Source organism: Crocuta crocuta, unplaced genomic scaffold, assembly GCF_008692635.1.
Source record: "Crocuta crocuta isolate KB4526 unplaced genomic scaffold, BGI_CrCroc_1.0 scaffold147, whole genome shotgun sequence".
Lineage (NCBI taxonomy): Eukaryota > Metazoa > Chordata > Mammalia > Carnivora > Hyaenidae > Crocuta > Crocuta crocuta.
This window is the reverse complement of record NW_027532594.1, coordinates 9,550,183-9,564,374: the sequence shown is the minus strand read 5'-3', so window position 1 is coordinate 9,564,374 and position 14,192 is coordinate 9,550,183. Positions and strand designations below refer to the sequence as shown.

The following is a 14,192-nucleotide window of genomic DNA, read 5'->3' as shown; positions in this document are numbered from 1 at the left end:
CAGTTTGGGGGACCTCCTAGTGTTGGGGTATATATGTGATCTACCTTTTCCATTCATCTTTCCCTCTTAATTTGGAAGGCAACTTAAAACATGTAGAATTTGCTGCATAAATACTTGCAGAGTAGATTTTGTTTTATTTGGTATTTACCATTTATTTGTGGGTTTTTCACTCTTTTGTCATCCATATTCAGAGCTAATCAGAAAATGGATTTGGTTACCATTTTTCACATCTAAAGACTCATTCTCAGGGTGCCTAGGTGCCTCCATTGGTTAAGCATCTGATTCTTGATTTTTGCTCAAGTCACGATCTCCCGGTTCATAAGTTCAGGCCCTGAGTTGGATTCCACACTGACAGCCCAGAGCCTGTTTGGGATTTTCCCTCTCTCTCTCTCTCTCTCTCTCTTTCTCTCTCAAAATGAATAAATAAAAAGTAAGTAAATAAATAAAAACCCATTCTCCAAGACACTTCTCTGCAGTAACAGTGTAGGAAAACAAATTGTTCTTTTGTTGCTTTGGAAATGTGCCTTATTCTCCTTTATTATTTTGCAGCAACCCAAGTTCAAGTATATACAAGCCAAAATCAAAACAGCTTAGGAAAGTACTGGGACCAGCTGCTTATCATCTTCTGCCTAAATAAAAGAAAGGGAAAAGTACAAGTGTTTTTGCAAAACTTCAATGAATACACAATTGTAGTAAATAAATAACCACCAGAAACATTGCTGAAAATAATTGGACTTGGTCCAAGATTCTTTTCATGTTTAAACAAAGTTTGGGATTTATTTTCTTCCTGTGTAAAAACATACAGGTACAGTTATGCCCACTGTAGAAAAGTATTGCTATTTCAGTAAGTCTCCTTCTTCTGGTTTATCCCATAGACCATGATTTTAGAGTCTGTTGCTTTTAAGTTACAAATCAATTATGCCAGATAAAGATAGCCTTTCAAATAGCAAATAAACTCTCACAAAGAGAAATTATTTTATAACTAGAACACCTTTCACAGGACTATGTCCTTTGTTAGTAAGATACATTCTAGAAGTGGATATCAGAGTAAAGACCTCAGTATTTGTTTTTATTCTTGTGAAAGCAATAAAGTACTGACAAAGAGTACTATAATGTGTCCCCTTAGTTAGAAATAAGGCACATTTAAGAGTGTTCTTTACTGCTGCACTTAGCCATGCTACCACTTTAGAAAACAGCAATGGAATGGTTACATTCATTTGAGCCCCACCTGAAAAATTTCAGGCCTTCAGGAATATTGGGGTGATTATAATACACCGTCATTATGTTCCCATTGGCTTAAGTCTGAAACATACTGAATCTAAAAATCTAAAAGGATATGTTTTTCCATTGCCTTTCATACCATATTATTTCCCATAAAATGGCAACCCCATTTCAATAGACTCAGCTATTTCAAGTGCTTCTCTTTTTTTTTACATAATAAATGTAAACACCCTTTTGATCCATACTTGTTTCTTTAAGTCTGGATGTTAAAATGTGGAATACTTCACATTTAAACTAGTGTGGTTTGCATTATGGTTCTGAGCACAGAAGGCAGGATGGGAAAGGAAGATAGAAGCTTCAGGCCCTGGTGTAGGGCCTCCTTGGTTGTGAGGGAAATGCCGATGTGCACGGATGACTGGAATGAAAAATGGGAAGGGAGCTTGTCACCAAATTGTCGAGCAGAGGGCATGCAAGCAGGATCCTCACCTCTAGGCTGCACAGTAGAATCATCTTGAAGCACACCAGTTCTTGAGAGGGGATAGCATGTCGGTAAAGAATGGGTATGTAAAGTAAATATAGATTTATAACCCAGAGCCTTTCTCTGTGCTTTTTTAAAAGTCTGTACATATTCANCCCCAGGTAGGCACTCAGAAAATGTTTTGTTGCCAATCTGACTCCATTTCCAGCCACAGCCCTATGGAGTTTAGCTGAATGATGCCTATACCTGGGATTGGTGTGCATGTGTATAATGCTCTGTATGAAGGAGAAGCAACATTAGTCCTTTCAGAAATGTTCTCTTGCTTCTGATTAAAGATAAAAATAAAAGCTGTAAGTTTCCACAAATGCTACAAGTGTTTATTTCTTGCAATGTACCCATTTATATTTTCAACAGCGTTGGTCTGTCTTTCTGGAAAAAGTCCTTCATTCAAGGACCACATTGCAAACATAGATCATTTATGGATAATTTGGTAGATGATAGACATTTGAAATTACTGTGACAGGTGTTTTCGCATTGTTTTTGCTGATCGGATAAAAAGCATACTGCCGGAAAAGAGTGTGGAGAACTTAAACTCCTCAGAATCAATTTGAAGCACCCTTTTGAAATGAGAATTGCTGTAAAGAAGCATTTTGGAAAGAGGTGAAGGTGGGGGGAACAGTCCTTGAGATGAAAATGCCAATTCAGTAAAACAAATTTATTTCTTTGATGGGGACTATGTACACTGTACTTTAATTTATTCATCACTGCTATTGTCCTTGAAATTGTTTTCTGCTACCGTCCACATGATGGCCCCAGGAAGCCCAGCAGAGAGCCAGGGGAAATAATTCCACGTGTGCTCCTGGTGAACTATCTCAATATGTTTCAAAATAAGAAATAAGAATTTACTAAAGAGACAAAGAAATACTGAAAGCTGAATGCTAAAAAGTAGAGAGAAAAAAATCTCTTTTATATATGATGGCCCATAGGTGCCAACGTTCATCAGTGAAACAGCGGCACCTGTGTTAAGCAGTTTATGTGGGAATAAAAATTGTGTTATGTAACTTGTGCTATGGAAGGTAACATTCCATAAGTTCATCCTGTTTTTAATCTTGACTTAAGAAAAGTATTGCTATGGCCGTTTTAAAAATAAGAGTTCCACTTATCTCTTTACAAGAACTCCTTCTCTTCCTTCTGTGTCCTTCCCCTCATACCCACCCTCCCACCGCCAACTCCATCCACCCTCCCCCAGAGCCAAAGGCATTTGTGAAATATGGAGGCACTACGTCGTGCTGTTATTTGGTTGGGGTATTCTTAATAAATGCCTCCTGTATTTCAGAGGTGGTTTGAGGAGGTCAGCTAATGCAATTTCACTTTGATTACTTATTTGAATTTTGGATGCAAAGAACCCTGAACCAATTCCCTGAATTTGTCATAATCATAATTTAGTTATCCACAGCTGCTTCATTAGATTTAAGGTCCTTTCAAGAGAATATTGATTATTACAGCTCTCGATTATCTAATCACAGTATTCATAAGATGCCCTCTTCTCCAGCTCCATTCCCCTGACTCACTAGTAGGTACTGGCTTCAACCATTCTCCTTTTCCAGTCACAGCATCCCCCGAGAAGGTACCAGATCATAATGACACAGCGATATAAAGCGAGACCTTCAGTTCTTTCAAAGGTTGTACATTATTCTCCGTAAATCCCTTCTCTCCCCTTTCAATCTACCCTTATGGTTGCCATTAGAATTCTGTATCTTAAACTCAAATCCAAGCATGGCATTCCACAGCTTACCATTCTTCAATGGCTCCTATGACCCACCTTGGACTTTCTGTGTAGAGAGAAATGGTATGAGAAAGCCCTTGAACCAAAACGTGAAACTTGTTGTTCCAGCTAGATGAAATAATAAAATGGGAACATTAGTGGTAACACATACCAACTCAAATAACAATATTTTCTTAAAGTTTTTTAACGTTTATTTATTTTTGAGAGACAGAGCGTGGGCAGAGGAAGGGCAGAGAGAGAAGGAGACACAGTATCTGAAGCAGGCGCCAACAGATCCTGGCGCGGGGCTTGAACTCACGAACTGTGAGATCATGACCTGATCCAGTTGGCCGCTTTGCCGACTGAGCCTCCCAGGCGCCCCAGTATGTTTTAAAGCAATTATATTTAACCCTGTGTGTTATCACCAAAAGGAAAAAAAACGTATTGGTAACAGGAAATTTTCACTCAAATCATTAATCTGTTTAACAAAGAGTTTGAGAGCATCTAGAATATTCCAAGCACGTGTCTACGCAGTAGAGATTTAACAGTAAACAAGACCGACATGGTCTTATTAGCCTTCATGGAACGTACAATCTGTTGACGATACCGGCAAGAAAGTAGGCAGTGACACCGCTTGTAGCACAGGGACTTAGACTGGAGAGAACAAGGTTCTATAGGATCTAGAGAAAGGATGCCTAGAGAGCAAACTGTCAGAGAAATCTGGAGGCAGGTGATATCTCAGCTGAGATTTAAAAGAAGAGAAATGAGCTGAGCTGACTGGGATAGTGATCTAGGCAGAAGAGCAAGAATCTGACCTGTTCAGGGAATTGGAAGAAGCTTTAGACGAATGAAGAAGCAAGGGCAGGGCAGAGTAGAGACAGGAGAGCTAGAGAGCAGTCGTGCAGGGTCACTGTCAGAGGGATACCGGATGAAGGGCAGTTTATTGCCTCAAGGTACCCTTGGGTGTCCAAGTGAGATTTTCAGTAGGCAGAGTCTGCATTGCCAAAAACTGAAGGATGGTTGATTTTGAAATTTATGACTTAGTAGGGAACTTATAAGTACAATTAAGAGGTAGCTAAATTTCTTGGGATTCCTTGGCTAGTTTTCTAGAAAATTCTTTGAGTTAGTTCCTGTTACATATTTATAATTCACCGAATACTGTTTCTGTAGCTCTTTTCCTCAACACATTTTAGAGTTCTGTGCTTAAAACATTTTATTGATGAATTAAATGTTTCCTGTTCTAATTACACATCTTTAATTTCTCCACATTTTTTTCAACCAGAAACTGATATGTTTAAAAATGTTGTGGTCTGACATGAAGAAGGAGAAAATCGAAAATATAAAGGCTACAGTATTACACCGAGAGTCAGTTCTGTGCAAGCTTAATTCCCTGCGCTTGTCAAAAGTTGTTAAAACATTACTTGCCTTTTTTGAATATAAAATGTGGGGAGACATGTACTAATATATCAAAAAATGACACTTTGTCAAAGAGGGCTTTCATGGGAGAATGTTCTGAATAAAATGTTTTCTTTTGAAAAGAACCCGACCTGTTTAACATTCCAAAGCAAACACAAAAGAACACAAAATGCCTGAACCTACTGCCAGTCACAGCCGTCAGTTTCATTTACCCTTTCATACTTTTTTTTATATTCCAAAAATTGTTCCTCCAAAGAATTATCAGTTCTATTCCACGATAACCCTGGTTTGAAGTAAAATAAAAGTAGCTTAGACCCTCCTCAAAATGGATTCTTTTCAGACTTCCTAGCACTTCTAGTGGTATGAAGATGATATGGTTGGCTATGTCTACCGTTAGACTCAATGTAATTATATGTGAAGCAACAATTCCCTTATCTATTAGGAACACTTGCTGAGGCTAACTGTAGTTCACTGTTTGGCAGATGAAATACAGAATTAAAATCTCACACTACTTTTCAAGGTTTTTTTTCCGCAGTCATTTTAAAATCTTTTAACCTAGGGAAAGATGGTAGCCAGCAAAGAATGGAAAACAGATGGTATTTAAAGGCCTTAGCAAGATTAACCAAGCAGATGCTGCTGTACGTTTACCCCTTACTCATTTCTCAAAGAGTTCTTTCCTGTTATGATTAATTGGTGATGGATCCAATGCTTTGGATCTCCTGAGGATTGCCACAATTAAGATAATCGTTGATACGGGGCGCCTGGGTGGCTTAGTCGGTTAGGCGTCCGACTTTCGCTTAGGTCATGATCTCGCGGTTCGTGGGTTCGAGCCCCGCGTCGGGCTCTGTGCTGACTGCCAGCTCAGAGCCTGGAGCCTGTTTCAGTCTGTGACTCCCTCTCTCTCTGACCCTCCCCTGCTCATGCTGTCTCTCTCTCTCTCCTAGAAGTAAATAAAACATTAAAAAAAAAAAAAAGATAATCGTTGATAGTTAGAATGTTAAACTGAAAATCAATAGATAATTGGCTTTGATCACAACCTCATATCATCTTATCTAAACAGGAGGGTTAGCTATATAGGTTATGCAAGTCCTTGGCAGAGAATACACTAAGTCTAGCTTTTGAGTGGGAATATCGTTCATTGTTTAGGGTACCAAGGAGAAGGGGAGAAGGGCTGAAAGAAATAGAAACAGATGGCAGTTGAGGTAATTGAGATACGGTATAGCTTAAAGGCATCCTGGAATGCCACATAATAGTACTAGCGTGAAGAGAAGAGACGTATTCTGCGCAACTTCATTTCACGTGTAAGCTGAGCCTGCTCAGAATGACAATTCCTCAAGGGTGAGAGGGGATGCAAAAGATTTGAGCTAGTATCAGAGAATGGTAGGAACAGATTCCCCCACTACAAGGGTTCACTGGAGAGAAGGAGGCCCAGGCTTTAATAAAATACTAGAAAATCCAGTGTATGCTGTTAGGAGAGAATACTAATATTGGGATCAATAGATCGAGCCAAATGTGTTGCCTTCATCTTTTCATTAAGTCACACTATTATAGCAAGGGAGAGGTGTTTTGATGTAGTCGTGGTGGTGGTTGTAAGCATCTCACAGCTCAAAATGCCTTCCTTAGAGCTCTGAGAGGGCAAGGAAGGGCGGGACAGTGAGGGGCAGAGCTATAGAGTGAAGTTTTGCATTCTGCCTCCATCACTGCTGACCACATTGCCCTTGGCAGTGCCTTAGACTCCCCAAGCCTCACTTTGTTCACCTGTAAAATGGCCATGATGATACTACCTCATGAGGCATTTGAGCTAAGCCAGTGCCCACACATGTTTAGTTACTGATAAACAGTAGCAGTATCATCAATAGGTTTGCCCAGCTTAGCAGTTTTTCCACCAAGCACACCCTGAGGAGGATATTCATGGATGTAGTTTTTCACTGCACCAGGAAACCCATCTCGATGGTTACTGTGAGTGGTTAAAATTCCCTCATATTCTGTGAGCCAGGAAAAACTGTTCTACGTTACCACCTGCTCTCTCTTGGTTCCTAGGTATATAAATCATGTTGTGTGTTTAAACAGAAGTTAAAATCAGAACATTTCCTTGAAAACACTTTCTGGTTACAATATCATACTGACTCAAAGAAGGTTTTGGGTTTGTTTTTTTACACAGATCATTACACACTTATGAATCATTTGCTAAAAACAGTGGTTTCTCCTAAATGTATTAAAGCCAAATTAATTTATAAAATTTAGATCCCTTTAAAGTTAAGACACTCACATCCTTGACTATAGGCTATTATTATCTAAGAGGTTAAAGTATATATCATATGTACAAAGGTAACGACAGTGATTTATCAATAGTGGATTCTTCTACATAGTAGCTATCCTCTACACCCTAATATAAATGGCTCACTGGAAGTTATAACCAAAACCAACAAAAGATGCAAACGAATCCTGATTTATCTTAATATTAAATTTTTACAGTACTTTTTGAGCTATTTTATAAATTAATTTCAAAATGGGTAAAGCAGTAACACTGAGGTTTAGCTAATTATGTGTAAATTAAATATAAGCATTTAAAATAACCATTTTAATTAAATACAAGACTCAGTCAACTAATCATTAAAAGTGGAATTGGCAGCTTGAGATTTATCATTCTGAAACTACTTGCACCACTTTTCTAGTGAATTCTTTCCTCTACTTAAATGAAAGACAAAATACATCTCCCCAAAGTGGCAGCTAGTGAAAGTTAACCCTTTCTTGAGTCATTGTCAAATTGAAATGGAATCCGAACAACAACAAAATTACTTTGCTACAGTCTCTTAGATCCAAAACTGTAGTTAGTATTTGCTAAACCATTTTCAACTTGACTTATATTCTAGTTCTATAAACATATAAGAAAAGCCATAACATTTGTAACAGCATTTGTTACTGCAAAAAAAAAATAGATATATTTTATAAGAAAAAAATTGTACTTAAAAATTTTTTTAACATTTATTATTAATTTTTGAGAGACAGAGCATTAGCAGGAGGGGGGAGAGGGAGCAGAGAGAGGGAGACACAAAATCTGAAACAGGCTCCAGGCTCTGAGCTACCTGTCAGCACAGAGCCTGATGCGGGCCCAAACCCACAAACTGTGAGATCATGACCTGAGCCGAAGTCGGACGCTTAACCAGCTGAGCCACCCAGGCACCCCAGAAAAAAAACTATAGTTTTAATAGAGGAAGAATAATCTGAATAATTTGTGATTTAATTTTTTAATGAAAATGATAGTTATTACAACTTCAAGAATAATGAAGAATAGTGCTTTGAATAGTTCCATTTTATATATAGTAGCTATATCCTTCAAACTTTATATTTGTAAGAATATAAAAATATCTTGCTATGTTGAAATTTGTCTATGGTAATTTGCATATGTTTAAAAAAAACAATGGCTAGTTTTTATAGTGCAATGTCATTATCACTTAGCATAAACCCTGACACCTGGTAGATCTTAATAAACATTTTTAGATTGTGTAAATATATCGATACATTTTATAAAATATCTTTTAAAAGGTTCTCTTTTAAAAACTATTGACTAGGGCGCCTGGGTGGCTCAGTCAGTTGAGTGTCCAAATTCAGCTCAGGTCATGATCTCACACTAGTGAATTCGAGCCCCACATCGGGCTCTGTGCTGACAGCTCAGAGACTAAAGCCTGCTTTGGATTCTGTCTCCCTCTCTCTCTGCCCCTCCTCAACTCGCACTCTGCCTCTCTCTCTCTCTCTCTCAAAAATAAACATTAAAAAAATTAAAAGCTATTTATTGTTATGTCGTACCTTCTACATGCTCCAAATAGCAAATAAAGTTGAAGTGCATCCATTTAGTCCTCTGAGAGTGGGATGCTTTTCTGGTAGCCTGCGATCTATTGCTTTCTGTATTCTGGAATTAGTATAGACATGAAGAATCCAAAAGAGAGCAGTGCCTCTGCTGTCTGAGAAAGACTGATTTAAAGGCGAATTAGCTTGTTTTGTTCCTTGTGCTAAATACCTGCGATTACTGATTGTCACATTTTTCTTCTGTTGCAGAAACTGAGCTCAATGAAGCCACCACCCTTAGGGGATGAGTTCTGCAGTGTAATGAATGTTGAGTGCCCTCTTGAGTTTAGCATTTTAATTATTCATAATTATAGTGATTTCTGTTTATTTGCGAACTTTGGAAATAATTCCATTTTCTCAAACAGATTGAGAAGCAGAGTGGTTGAGGCTTGGTTGTGCTTGGTCTTATGTCGAGGTCAGCAGGCCTAGGGGCATGTGAGAATTTCTCAGAAGCAATGGAATCCAGTTGTCTGGCTTTAAGTGGACGCTTGATGCGTGCCATGTCCTGAAATAACTGAATGTACCTTCTCCTACCAACTCTCTGGTTTCTCTAGGACTGTTTGGGCAATAATGGGATGGTGAGGTGAAGAGAGGACAAGGATTCAAGCAGAAGAGCTAGAAAAAAATGTCTGAAAGTGGGTTAATCAGAGAAGAGAATACAAGAGATTCAGTAGCTGCCTATTAGCCAAGTGTATACAATTTTAAGGTCTTTTCTTTTCCTTGGAAAATGTGTGTGTGTGTGTGTGTGTGTGTGTGTGTGTTGCACCCTAAATACATTTGCATACAAGGGACCCAGGTAAAGACGAATATTCTAGCCATTTTGGGTAAGAATAATCTTCATGTCTACTATTTGCAAATTTGTATTAGCTATAATGACATATTGGGACTGGGCTCCTACAATCTATTTAGATTCATATACTCTCTTATAATAGCCTGAGAAAACAATGAAATATTACTTTGAAAAAAAAAGAGTTTGACACTGCAAACCTGTTTCATTGCAAATTTCATTTTCTCATCTCTTTCTTTCTTTTTTTTTTAAATCTCTCCAATACAGCACTTTGGTTTTAGAGCCAAACGTGTACTCTGCAGCTAGAGAATTACTCACGTCTCCTGGTATTCTCTATTCAACTTAGTAAGAAGCAGCAATTGCTTAATGTATTCAAGTAGTTGCACAGGTAAAAGTGATTGATATGGATCATCATATTGGCTATAAAAGGCAGTCTGCAGATACACAATGTGTAGCAGTTTTCAGGAGAGTACACTTCACCTCTCACCTAAAAAGTTCTGCAGCCGGATCAGAAGCAACGTTCTGCTGCAAGAACATTACCTGAAAATGCATGTGGGTAGCCCCCAATTTATAAGACCATCTCTAATCAAAGGGAATTAGCAATTACGTCTTCCAGGGTTCAGCTGAAATATGAGCTCTGCTGCTATTCGTCAGCAAATTGTTTAATAAAGGAACTAAAAGTATCATTTTTTAAAAAAGAAAGAAAGAAATGTTCTGATCATCCAAGATATACCTCTTCTTCTTACCATAACAGAGTTTTAACCACAGCCACTAAGAAGCAGCAAAATAAATAAATAAATAAATAATGATGATGATGCTGATGATGACGACGACGACGACAACAATTAAAACAAGATAAAAGACTGACTGGGAAATCGCTTGTCTCTGTCCCCACCCCCAGGTGCTAACAAGCAGGGAACAAGCCACAAGGACAGGCAGTAGGTGAGAAGAGGCCATGGAATGTCCACCAACCAGATAATCATCGCTGGATCATCGAGAAGTGTCTGAATGTAGGTATGTGTACCAAAGACTTCCTTGCTATCCCTTACCGAATGCCCCGTACCCCACCCCACGTGTTCTACATCTACCGTCTCATCAGCCTTTTGAAAGCACTACTTGCAATGACACGGTGCACGTGCACACAGACACACTGCCTCTTAGAAACCCTTGGTGGCTCTCCCACAGGAGATCCTCTCTCCTCTCCCGGCTTTTCAAACACTCCACAAAATGACTTTATACTGTTCCCCAGTCTCAGAATTCCCGCAGAGAAGCCTTCCTCACTAACACCGAGCCTCATTTCCCAAACACAGAAAGCCTTTGTCCTTCCTTCCTATCTGAAACACCTTTCCCAAATCCCCCTTGCTGGCTTTAGTTCTGATTTTCCTTCAAGACCTAAGTCAGCCTTCACCTACATTAAGAGATTATGCTCATTTCCCATCCCAATTATGTCCTTCCTTCCAAACTGCCCTAGAACCTGTGGTTAGCCCCCCCTCTCTGACACTTGACGGCTTGTACTGTGTATTACTTTGTCTCTCCTGATGCACGTGCCCTGTGTCCTCAGTGTGACTACTTATTTCTGGACAGGTGGGATCTGTTGTATTTTTTCTACCAGAACCTGGGGTGAGAAGTGGGCATGTCATGAGCTGCCATGACAAGTAAGGCCACAAAGCGAGATGGTTAAGAACAGACTCTGGAGTTTGACTGCCAGAATCTGAATTTGAGTTTCTGCTCCGCCAGCTCATAACTGACCATGGGAAGGGTTCTGTGTTTTTAATGTTTATTTTTGACAGAGAAAGAGAGAGTGAGCAAGTGGGGGAGAGACAGAGAGAGAGAGGATTCGAAGCAAGCTCCATGCTGACAGCAGAGAGCCCGATGTGGGGCTTAAACTCACACACCATGGGATCCTGAGCTGAACTTATCATGACTGAGCCATCAGGCACCCCAATCATGGCAAGATTTCTGTGCCTTAATGTCCTTATCTGTAAAATGGGAATAATAATGCATCCATGCCCTTGAGTTACGGTAAAGTTGAAATCAGTTAAATAAATGTACTTAGAATAGTATTTGATGATGTTCAATCCATATTGAACACTCAAAAATTGTTAACCTGTGTATTACTGTGTATACATGGAATAGTACATCTCAGTGAATTTTTTCAACAATGCTATAAGATAGAACGCATCATTCTGATTCTAAAAAGAGGAAGTCCGTGGCCCTGAGAGGTCAAGTCATTTCCTAAAATCACAAGAGGCAGAATGAGAACCAACATGTATGACCTTAAATCCTGGACTATTTCACTCTTCATGTTGTCTCACACACTGCATGTTGCCTCACACCCTAGTTACTGTTGCTAACAATGAAACGTATAGTTTAAACCAAATTATGCTGTGATTTCACTAGATGTGACCTTGGAAAAATCGTCTCAATGTGAAATGTTTCAGTTGACTGTAAATACTTTTCATATGGGCTAATCCAAATGCGGTGGGATCGTAATTGCCTTTTTTTTGTTGTTCATTTGTCTGGTTTGACTTAGAGGCTAAAATTCAGCTCAACAAGTATTTCTGTTCCCAGGCACTGCAGAAGGATAGAGAAAATACCAAATGGGTAGTTTTGCCATAGGATATTTAACCTATGTGATTCGAGTAATGGAAACAAAGTGGAAACACCTCACACAGTTTTAAAACTTACATTCCTAGGTCCCCTTGAGATCGGCTCTTCCACACTCCCTTCCTCACCCCATGTCATAATATGATTTGGACACCGTACCACTCTCTACAAAAATAATATGTTGGGGTTTGGCTGAATGTTGCCATTCAAAAGTAAAGTAAAAAATATATATATATAGAAGTTTATAAATCATTGTATTCTATTTGAAATTATTCGGGAGAATTTTCAAAAAGCCCTGTTAAATTTGGCAGACCACCCCCTCTTAGAATATCTTTATTTTCTAGGAAATGAAGTCTGGTTCTTGTTGCTGCCAGAATTCCTTGGCTGCTGCTACTCCATTTGTGTATCTGTAGCACTTAGTGCTGGGATATAGTAGATGATGGATAAATCCTTGGTTCAATGCAATGCTGTCCCCTTACTGATATATTAAATATAATCTGCTCTCCTGGCCCACCACTGAATTACAGAATAACTTCAGAGGTCCTCTGCAGACCTGAAGGAACTACCTTTAGGTGAAGACTCCCCAAGAGATGGAATTGGAAGTACTAACTTTTTTGAACACACTTCCCTTATTCTAAGTTTTTTACTTTTTACATAAACCATCTCATTTCATCATCAAAATAACCCTGTGAAATAGGTCTTATTGTCCCCCCACTTATCAACAAGGAAGCTAAACTTCAGGGTTTAACCAATATATTTAAAAACCACACAGGGGCTCCTGAGTGGCTCAGTCCATTAAGTGTCCGACTCTTGATCTTGGCTGAGGTCACGATCTCAGTTTGTGGGTTTGAGCCCCACGTCGGCCTCTGCACTGATAGCACAGAGCCTGCAACTACTTCTGTAAGTGTCTTTTGTTAAAACCTACCGAGAGGACATCTCTACTGCTGAGATGGAGAATCTGTGATCAGTTGCCCAATTTCATCTGACCAGTTTCAACCGTCAACTATTTCTAAAGATATAGACCTATGTCAATAACACATTTAACTTACTTTTTAAGTAGCTTTCTTAATATTTGAAGTATATCATTATTGTTCATTATTAAACATCTTGATGTTAGAATGGATTGCCAGAATAACGATTGGAGTAATACAGCAGTGAGTGGCTAAATTGGGGAATATTTTTGGAACATAGTCCTAAGTTATAAAGTTATTTTGTAAACTATAAATCACTACACAAATATTATTTATAAGAATAATTTTTATAATACCTAATTATGTTTTTCTGCAAAGCAGTGAAATATAATAGAGGGAAATTTTCCTACTACCTTTACTTAAAAAATATTCTTGAACATAGGTTCTTTTTTTTTTTTTAATGTTTTATTTATTTCTGAGAGAGAGACAGCATGAGCAGGGGAGGGTCAGAGAGAGAGGGAGACACAGAATCTGAAATAGGCTTCAGGCTCTGAGCTAGCTGTCAGCACAGAGTGCGAAACAGGGCTCAAACCCACAAACTGTGAGATCATGACCTGTGCTGAAGTTGGACACTTAACCAACTGAACCACCCAGGTGCCCCGAACATGGGTTCTTTAATACAGAATGGGATAGTACCTGAGAGAAGATTCATAAAAATTACAATGCCTACTGTTATAACAGAGTGACTGTTTTAAGCTAGACATGTTAAAATAGATCATTTTTTAGTCTTCAGAATGTCCCTGCAAGATTTTGTTTTCTTCATAGATCCTCTTACACAGTTTGGGCTCAGATCCATTAATAAACAGACTGGTAAATTAGTCAATGGTGGTACACAATTTAAACCCAGATGTTTTAGACTCCTATACTCATGCTTCTTAACTATTAGGGAACCCATTTTCTCCATAAACGATAGGAAGGAAGATGTAAAAAAGAAAAACTCTCAAAACAAAAACATTAATAGTAGCTACCATTTATTAATGTGCCAGGTACTGAGGTAGGTGCTGCAGGGTGCCCTTTAAGTCATTAACCTAATTAACAGCTCCAAAGGGGTTCATTCATCTCAGGTTTTTCAAGTAAATTGGATATTAATATTTTCACTTA

At 38.7% G+C, this 14,192-nt stretch overlaps 1 protein-coding gene across 2 annotated transcripts in view; it reads left to right on the top strand.

Moving 5' to 3' along the window:
* The window catches only part of HS3ST5 (heparan sulfate-glucosamine 3-sulfotransferase 5), a 245,009-nt gene that overhangs the window by 139,661 nt on the left and 91,156 nt on the right, over positions 1–14,192 (top strand). Inside the window, exon 3 of one of the 2 annotated variants that reach the window (XM_077780074.1) lies at positions 10,415–10,523. The gene's annotated coding sequence lies outside the window, so the exon portion shown is untranslated. Of the gene's footprint in view, positions 1–10,414; positions 10,528–14,192 lie in introns of both variants that reach the window. The other variant, XM_077780073.1, reaches the window with a different exon arrangement.